Source organism: Diuraphis noxia, unplaced genomic scaffold (genome assembly GCF_037042655.1).
Source record: "Diuraphis noxia isolate RWA-SAM2 unplaced genomic scaffold, SU_Dnox_SAM2 contig0002, whole genome shotgun sequence".
NCBI classification, from domain to species: Eukaryota; Metazoa; Arthropoda; class Insecta; order Hemiptera; family Aphididae; genus Diuraphis; species Diuraphis noxia.
The window spans coordinates 64,421,089-64,432,469 of NW_028301712.1; positions in this window are offsets into that span (position 1 = coordinate 64,421,089).

Sequence of the window (11,381 nt, forward strand, 5' to 3'; positions counted from 1 at the left end):
TCCCCAAAGATATACCTAACTGTTCTAAAATAATATTTAATAATAATATAAAATAATTTAAAAAATATATAAAATTTGAATGATAACTATTATAATATTATCTTGATCACACAGCTAGATTACGCAAAAATTAAAAATAATTATGATAATAATGAACAATAGTAAATACATTGCGCATAAAATAAAAATAATATCTATATACCTATATAAATTATATAGGTATATAGATATAATAATATTATATAATATAATAAAAAGTTAATCAGTTCTCTTGCGTATGTTATTACTCACAGCTGTCAAAAATTCCTCAATAGTTATACCTAACTGTAACCTAGGATGTACAATTATATTATATAAGTAAACTTTGCAAACTCGATAAAGCAAACTTTGGGGATTTTTTTTCCGGGGGTTTTTTTCTGGGGATTTTTTTTCCGAGTACCGAACAACCGCTATCCCGTACACTTCATAAGATTCCGTTATTAATTTATTATTACTTATAATTATGTATAAACTATAAATATCTCAAATCGTTATACATATAGGTATCTATATTCTATACAGTTAGTAAATTAAGAAAAATATCGTGGCAGATAAAAATCAAAAAAATCTTGTATTAGTAATTGGTATAAAATATATTCATAACTCACCTTTTAGTTAAATATATGAATAATAAGTAATAATTAAGTATCAATATAGTATAAGTGAACTTTTCTAGGTCTACACATGTCTTAGTTAGGTCCAACTTACAAATTCCGGAAATCAACTTACAAATACTTACAAATGAAGATCTTTAACTTACAATCGGTCCGGTTAAATTTTTTCAATATGGGGGGGGGGGGCTAACTTCACACACGTGTGGCAAGGATATTTTGCTAAAAACTGCGGCCGCCGGGTACATAATATACGCTCAATGTGTTTCCACAGATTGAGTGTACGATCACGCATCACCAATCCACTCTAATATAATATTATAACTTATAATACGTAACTTATAAACTTATGTTTTTTTTTTTAACACTATATTATAACGCAGAAAAAGGAAAGACTTATATTATAAGTTACAAGTTATAACTTATATATTATAAGTTTATAATTATCACTTGAACGATTGTTCAGTTTACCTTTAATACAATATTATACTAATTACTAATAACTTATATCGGCTATCTGAGATTTTGACATATTTTATCAACGAGAAGTCCTTGCTCTTAACCAATAAATCCATGGCTACATGTTATGTTCATTATGTGGGTACCTACAATTTCAACCACAGTCGGTAGATAATTGCAAATTTAATTTGTAAATTAAACCTAAATAATGATAGGTATATCATCGTTGAGTTACGAAATTCCCGCATAAGTGTATATAGCCATTAAACCGTAACATCCATTGATAGTCTGCCGACACGGAATGCGTTATCTGTCTACTATATATTCCATATTTCCATAATAATTAATAATATATAGGTTCCTACACACTATACACATTATATACACTTTCCAAATTTTGATGATGGAAAGCAAACTATAATTCGTCAATCGGTTTTCAAAATCAGACATAAGCCACAATTATTTTGACATTATACGTATTACGTTTTATTTTTCTCTGCCACGTTTGTTTAATAAATAAAAGTTAATTTTAAGTATAAAAAAAACGATATAGGTACCAAATATTTTAACGTTGAACGAATAGGTGTAATCGTAATGAATGCCAATAATCATACCGGTGCAAGCTATAAAATATAATCGTTTGAATATGCAGCAATCGTATATTCTATACGTATATTATTATTATATATACTCGTATATACTGTAGTTCATATTGTTTATAAGTTTATTATTTTATATTTTGAACCACGCTGGATGAATATTAACTGCTGCGTACTGCGTGACCAACCAAACACTATACATTTATTATAAAGCATAAACATTAAACACGTATAAGTTTTATTATTTTTATAAAATTGACAACAAATTTGCAACAAATCATTGAACATTTTTTAGACGTCCATCAAGGTGGCACCGTTACATTTTAGTATAGAACACTAAAAATAAGTAAACTATTTGCTGGATTTTGGTAGTCCTCCTAAACATCGCATATATCAGCAAGCAAATAATACACACATGTACTTTTTTCTATTTAACATGATTTTAAAATTGTATTTCATAAATTATCAATATAATAGGTACCATAACCCATAGATGATACATCATTAGAATCCACAGACTTCTATACTAATTATTATTTATTATTATTTATTCTATATTAATTATTATTATTATTATTTATTAATTATTACTAGTTATTATAGAAGTCTGTGTTGGAATCGCGGAAAAAAAAACCCACAGAAAAAAAGCCCTTCGAAAAAATTAAAATTTAAAATAAATGTTAATACATCTATATTTAATATAATTATTATACAATATTTTTTTAATTTTTAATCTAGTTTATACAATCTGTAAATAAAAAAAATTTAAATAAGCATAAATTATGTTTTTTTTAAAATTATTATATATGTAGTATCTTGAGGGAAGAACCAACCAGCGAAGGCACTTTGGGAAATTATATAATTATATAAATATAAGTTTTGAATATAATTATGAGTGTTTGTTATTTGTTCAAGTTTAATCTTATATTACAATGGTTTTATACAAGGGGAATGGAATCACAATACACCCAATTATGTTTTATTAAACATTTGTTAATTATTTTATTTATAGTTTGAATATTATGTTCTGTTTTATCACAAAATAAAATAACTATGTAATTGTATTATGATAGGTAGGTATTTGAGTTAATCAACAAAATAATATAAAACACACTTTTATTTTCGTGGGTTTTTTTCCGTGGTCATTTTTTCTGCCTACCACATCATTGATAGTAAATAATTTATCAAAACATCGCATTGCACCGTTAAAAAATATCGAGGAGATGATCTACCCATATTTATGGGCATATAATATAATATAATACATATATATGAATATTGCATATAATTGTAAAACAGATGGCACAGGTAATATATCCCTGTACATGGGAAAAGCAATAGATTGTTTATTGTAATGTTTAATATCAAAATGTACACAATGGATCCAAAGAAAAGCAGCTCAATGTATAACAAACGTTGCAACCAAATCAAAAAAAATAATAATCGGGTAAAAGAAAATCACCCTTAATCGATTCCATGATAAGAGAAATAAACACAAAACGATGATACTCATAAAAACATAAACCCTAAAAGTATAAACCCAAAACTAAAAATCACAAAAACAGCCAGTCACATTAAAATCAGTCACATCATAAAATATTGTTAACACATTTTTCTCAAAAACAAACCACAGAAGGCATACACCATACCACCCAATATTATTAAAGACACGATGTTGATCAGCAGATACAACTTATGAATTATGTCAATAAAAAGTCAATAACAATTTAAATTTATAACTCACTAGGGTCAGGAATATTTTCATATTTAATAACTAAAAGCCTCTAAAACCGAGAGAAAACATACAAGGGGAGAATATGTTAGGTTGTGGTATTTTCAATATAAAATTAAAACGACAAATAAAATCAAAATCATCACACCAATACTATATTAAATTAGAATTATTATGAAACCAATTTGATTTTCTAAATCAACATTGGCTTATGTGCAATTTAAACGTTTTATAATATATAAGTACTAAATGATATAAATATTGTTCACTATACATTCGTAACATTTAATCTTAACACTAATGCGTTATATTATTTGTTGGTAGGTGATAAAGTTTTATGTTTTTGATATATGTTTTATAAACAACGCTGCTATTTCAATATATATTATACTTTTTGTCAATGTCGATTGACATTATTCCACCGCATACGTAAAGTGGAAAAGTTATTAATTTTTTATGATGTAAATATTTAAAATAATAATGAAAAATAAAGTTATTTGGTTTTCTTAAACTAATTATATGTTCAATACTTGTTAATAATCAATTTAACACGAAATATATAGTCACATGGAAACCCGGAAATTAATATGCTCATAACAAACATGATAACATTCAATTGCCCACTGCCAAGCAACTCTTATAACTGAGAACTGAGATCCCCTATATGGCTATATATTGACTCAGCAATTAAAAATCTTTGTCTACTCATATGTTTATTAGTAATTATTGTTAATTTATAACTTTGTAAAAACATCTGACATCTGGTATGTTGAATCAATCAACTAATCAAGTGTAAAAATATTCACAAAAGAAATCTGATACCATGCGTAATACTTGCACTACTACAGTACTGCAATAATAAATGCAAATTACAAAAATATTGAATACTAACCATTCAGTATGAACTGTAGCTATTCAACACATTATGGATTTCTTAATAACAATAATACAGTTGCAGTTGCTATAGTGTTAGCTCCACAGTCCACTGCAACCAAACATTATAAAACTCTCAAGAACAATAAATTACAGGTTGGTTTAAATGAAACTATGATAAGACAACACACATATGGTATGTTTATACTCAGAAATTCAGAACAAAATACATATTTAACAGATAAACTTCAATATGCAATGAACCTGTTTATGTAACTTGTTTTATTTCATATTACCTATGTGGTATTATAATATATTATAATATAATATATCATATATGTACATTATAATTTAAATTAATACAGCTATTAAATTTGAATCCTGATTATAAAAATGTATACCTATTTATTTTATTTATTCATGCATGCCAAAAAACATTTTATAAATTTATATGAAGGCAGGGCTCGATTTGGGGGGGGGGGGGTGCCCAGGAGGACGGAGCTCCTCTACAATTATTATTTTTTTTTTAGTACCCCTGTCCCCTACTATTTTTTTTTTTACTTAGTCGGAGTGACACTACAAACTAATGTCCGAAATAATTTTTATGAAAATATGGATTTTTAATTGATATCAATTATATAACAATTTTACTATTTGTCATATCAAAATTATTTTTAATATTATAGTTTAATAATTTATTATATCTTTTCTACACGGTTTAATATCTACAACCACGTGCTTTTCTACAGTCCACAGAATAGATACGGTGCACAGATACTAGTGTGTGATAGTATTATCTAAAAAAATCGTGTTCCGAACATAGAGTAAGATCTTACCCTATGGTTCCAAACGAAATGTTATTAGTTTCAGTTATTACTGTTATCCTGTTATGCATAGACCTTATAGTATGTACTATATATAACGTGACCATAATTTTTTTCCTTCAAAGCGGGACACCTGTATATTTTAATAAGAAAACCATATAATTTTGCGTAAAATAACAATTTTTTTTATTGAATAAAAAACATTAATTGTTTATATGAAAAATGCGAATATTATATTAATCATAATAGTCTCCCAACAATTATGGATTTTAGAGTTTCACAGTTTATATAAAATATGTAGGTATACGTCATATACTGTTAACTGTATAGATACAGTCAGGGGCGTCATTTGGGGGGTGGCAGATAATGGCAAATAATGCACGAGCCACGAATGCATAATTATTTATATGATTAAAATCAAATTGTAATAACCGGTCTATAATGTGTATGGAAATAATTGAATGCAGGATAATATACATATACTTATGTATATCTATTTTTATATGGCATGTTGAAATTTCAAAATGGCCTGCTTGAAACTTCGCACACCCGAAAAAAAATCTGAAATGACGCCCCTATATACAGTATAAATGTATGATTGTGATATGTGATCAATAATTAATACCTACCACGTGTCGACTTTTCTTAAAACGGGACATTTTTGGTTCTTTGGGGACGGCGGGACACTTATCTCGAAAACGGGACGTATGGTCACGTTAACTATATAAGATCCATGTTGTTATGGTTATTATTTATCGATGTTTTGAATTTTTAGGATATTATTCAAACTTTACGTAAAATGGGTTGCGGGGAGACCCCCCACGGGTCTGTGTTTATTAATTGTGTACTTGGAACGCAGTTTTTAAATTGTTGGATTGAGCTCCTCTACTTAATTTTTCCCAATTCGAGCACTGTATATAAGTTCTATAAGACATGTATTTATTTAAATGATAACTTTTTTTTTAATAATTACATGATTTAGATTTCTGGTTTTATTTAAAGTAAATTTGACTTTTAGTAATATTTTTGGTCACAAATTCACAATCGACTGAATAACTGCTATCGTTCAAATATTTCATTTATACACCTGTGTCATCTAATATTTCAGTTTTTGTAAGTCATTTTATTTTTTATCATTAAATGTTATAACGTTTTGATGCGAATCCTTTACTTTCATTAGAACAACAATATTCTAATATTTATAGTTAATTTATGGACATCAAATTATAAATAAAGATGTTAAATATTTTAATACTAAATATTTTATGTGATATTTTTTGTGTTTATTTTACTACATTAAAAAGTACCTACCTACCTACATATAATAACAATGTATGTCAATTGATAAATTTAAAATCATCAATACGAAGAATGTGACTTGATAATTGAAGGGTTATTATAAAATTGAGTATTGAACTAGTCTATATATTCCAATCTATATATGGATAGAATAATATTCTATATCTATTGATATATCATGTTCGTAAAATGTAAAATATGTTGAATCAAATCCATTTTATATGAGTAATTTTCTGCTTTTAAGAGTTGTTTAGATATATCCATTTAAAATAATATTTAGGGAACGACATAATATTGTTCAATCGAAGATCGTGGATTGATTCGTATGTAAGCTATACAGTATATTACCTGTTCTTGTACATCATTATTTCAGTATTTGTTTTATGCCTTTATAAGTTAAAGTTGATTTTTATACTCGATTAAACCTTTCTTGATTTAAACCCTGTGTTAAAATTGACTTAAAAAGTGGATGAATCCATATCACGAGCTAAAATTCAGTGTTACTATGCAGAATGCACAAAATGTTGTATACCCGCCCAAGTTTAAATAATTTGAAAATTTGACAAATATGTTTTTCCGTTCCATATAAATGCATTTCAATAGTTCAATACACATCTATAAAACCATTATCCAGCCAAATATTAGTATTTACTGAAATTATGATCACATCACTTTAAAGCATATTATAGTTTTTAGGTAATATTACCTCCATGGGTGTCCCCAAAAATTTTTCTAAGGAGGGGAAAAATTAGTTTAAAAAATAAATGAAGATTTTTATACATTTTATACTTACATTTAAAAAGTAATCTATGTTCACTAAGTTGATGCGTTACAGATAATGCTTTGGAAATAATATTTAAAATTCTAGAGGGGGAAAGTGCCACATTTTTTCCTCCCTGGAGATACTCCGTTATTCCCTCTCTAGCCTCTGCCCAATCGAGAACTGCAGTCTAGACTCTAGGTGGTATTATTTCTCACAAAAATGGAAATAATTTAATTATACGAGTATTTATGAAACTATTACTTTAATATATTTCATATATTAATTAGTTACTTACTATTATTATTATTAGAACTAGTGCATTTAGCATTGAGCATATACATAAGACATGACATAACCGTAGGTATATGAATTAAATTATTAACATTTTCTATTTTCTTAATTTTTCATTAGATATTGTGTTTTTTTATGATAATCGTGACAAACTTCCTAATTCCTTTTTGTTTGTGAATCTATGTGGTATCGCTATGATATATAATAATATATAATGTATAATATAATAATATATAATAATAATTAATTTGACTTTTATTGCCAAAAAAACTTATATTTATCCTGGATATATATTATAGTATATTTATTGTCTGAATTTGGACTTGGTTTGTAAACTATAGAATCAATTAATTAAATTAGACACATAAACCATTTGTCATTAATATCTAATGTGCGATTTATATGCATTTGCATATTTATTCTGGTTGATTGCATATTTGTATCATAAGTTAAGTGAGCATAACATTTATTGTATAGCATAAAGATTTAAAAAAATGAAACTTTTTTAGTGCATATTTTTGCATATTTTGATATAAATCCATTTTATTCTATTTTAAGAGGTTATGTTACAATTTTAATTTTAACTGCATATTTCGATGTTTATTGTTTTAGAAATTGTAAGAATAGGTAGGTATATACTACATACCATTGTAATATATGTATCTAAGAAATAATATAATATTATTTATATTTTTATAGTTTCAATTAATATCAAAATAAATTAATAGGTATACTTGTAGGTATAAACGGGTTTTCTAAATATCTTAGATCTTAGATCAATAATTGGTGAAGTAAATTACATATATGAAGATAAGGAAATATTGATTATTATATGACCATTCATAATTTTTATTATTTCAGAAAAAAAGGAAGAAAAGTATTTATAGTGGGGTTCCATAATTTTAAATGTGTTGTTTTAATTAGATTTTAAAAAAATATAATTTTTTGCTAATTGTTTATGCATAATTTTTATTTTTCAAGCATATTTCAACGTTTTAGTGCATATATTTAAGCATATTTAAGATTTGTTAAACGCATATTTAGTTGGTTTTTAATGCATATAAATCTACAATCTAGCTATTACTTATCATTATAAGCATTAGTATATTAGTTTTCACGAGAAATATGTCGATTATGAACTACATAGATTACACAGAAAGTGTTATATAATATTATATTTATATAGTATTCAATTAATCAAATTGATTATGTTAATGTACCGTACGATCAAATACACTGACCAGGATTCCATACTCATATCTTCTTGAATAATAAAATTATTAAAATACATATTATATTGGTATTTGGTACCAATCCAAAATAGGAGTATAGCAATTAAATACTTCTAGTACCTATTTTATTATGTAGATGAAAAAAAATATAAAAATATAAAGCCACTCTCTACATTTTTGTAGCTAATTGCTAATTCTTTGAACATATTTATTATGAAAATTGTATTATTTAAAATCATTTTAAGGGCACCCTCAGAAAAAACTGATAACTCCAGTTTCATCAATGTCATCCCAAAAATGGAAAAATATATTTTTGTATAATACACAACCTTGATATTATAATAATACTATATATTATATTAGATAGAAGTTTGATAAATATCAATTAATGTAAATAAAACAAATATACAATTATCAATTAAATAGTTATGAATAAATTCTGTTCACGCTTAGGATAGACTTACCTACTTCAAAAAGTGTTTGCATACATTGATAAATGATTGCTGTAGGTACAAAATATTATTCTAAAAAGTATTATTAACTATATGCTATATTATAGTTAGAGGATTAGCCTAGGTTTTCGTCGTCGCTAATCATTATAGAGTATTAGACTCTACAATGGACTGATCTAAGTTATATGTATGTTAAGCATTTAAAGAGTATGAATATAACTTATATAACTATTATAAACACTATTGAATAACAATATAATCTATATAACTAGTGGTTAATAATTAATTGTCTGTGTAATCTAATTTTTAAACTTTAAATAAATATCAAACATTCTTGGAAGGTAATTTTAATTTGACTGAATACCAGTTTTATTATTTGAATCGTTGATTATCGTTTTCTCGTGAAAAATTCTGTTTTTTTTTTTTTTTTTTTTAATAAACGTTAACCGTAGTGTAATATTAAAGTTTGGTTATACATCATTCTTCAATGATTTTTTAAATTTTATTGAAAATTTAAAAAATTTCCAATCTTAAACCGTGTTATTTTAAAATTTAAAATACATAATTATTAGAAAATGGATCTTTTAAAATTACATTTGTATTCAGGCTCATAATAATATAAAAATATAATTATTATATTAAGTTCAGGAATAACAACAAGATACATAAATCACTCCGATCAGAATTTGAAACATTGTATAAAATAAATACAAATTTATAGTTAGTTTTGCAACGATGTTTAATATTTTTTGAAACGGTAATTACTTTATTATAGGTTTATACCTCAAATATTTCCCAATACAATTATAAATGGATATATTATGACCTTCAATCAATACTTGTAATAGTAATATAGTATTATACTATAATATATAGTAACTATATTATAACTAAATAGTAATGAATCATAATATAGATTATATTATTACATTAATTAACAATAAATATTTACATAATATATATAATATGTTATACATTTATGATTTATACAGCAAACTATGAATTAGAAAATTCAACGATGTTATACAGAGTTTAAAAGAAATTTTTGAGTGTTATTTGGTGTATAAATTAAATTATAAATAGTGATTTTTAATTTTATATGAATTTCAAAAAAAGTCGTATTCATATGATTCAATTTTTAATATTATTATAGATGGATAGTACCAGGTACCTATTGTGCAATTGTACCTAAAAGGACAATAGACTGGGACAATATTTCTGGCCGGTAAATTATCTAGACAGGCCAGGAAAATTTAACCAAAAAATTATTCTTTTTGAGCCAGTCCATGAACATCAAATCTGCCATCATGCCGCCAGACCAGTCTGGTCCTACTTATACGTACATGCCACATAATCTCATTTGCCCTTATGAGCTATTGGTATAACTATAACATATTGTGCCAATCCATAAAATATTTTACATTATTATACAAAATGCTTTAGTATAATTCTGTATATACGAAATACCTACAATTATTTATTTTAACACATTTTTTTATTATTATTATTACTGTTATTTGTTATCTATATTTAGTGTTTGCACTGCAGAGTACAAAGTAGAAACACAGTAAACGATTATGGCCATTACAACTAACACTTAAATAGTGTGTTGGTAAAAGCCTAAAGGCAATTAATTTTGAACAATTTAATTTGCTTCTCATTTATTAGTTGGTTTTTATCTTAAAATACCAATAATTAAGTTTATATTATCTGTAAAAACAGTAAATGTCGATAATAATATTAAATATTAATGTCCGAATATGACCAAATAAAATCATAATGTGCAGTTTACGGAAGTATACAGATTAAATTATATGAAGTTAAAGAATTTTTGTATTGTATAGAATTCTGTTTGTGTCGATATATTCGATTTAATATTATTATTATGTGATTTAAATTTAAAATAATAAAACGTAGTATGCATGTCTGATGTTTGGTTTCGGATCAGACGAACGTGCGTGTATAGTTACCGTGTGTTTATTGTAAATTATATTTAAATTCGTGTGGAATTTGACGGATTGAATATTGTGAACTGTAACACGCCAACGCCCAGTCAGTTAATTTAGAAAAATATCAATGTGCACAGATAGGAAATATCGACTGAGTAAGCGGGAATGGGTGAGAATACGTGCGAGAGGTGTGGGGTGGTGAAAGAGTGACAGAGACAGAGACAGAGAAAGAAAGACAAATAGAAAAAAAACAGACAG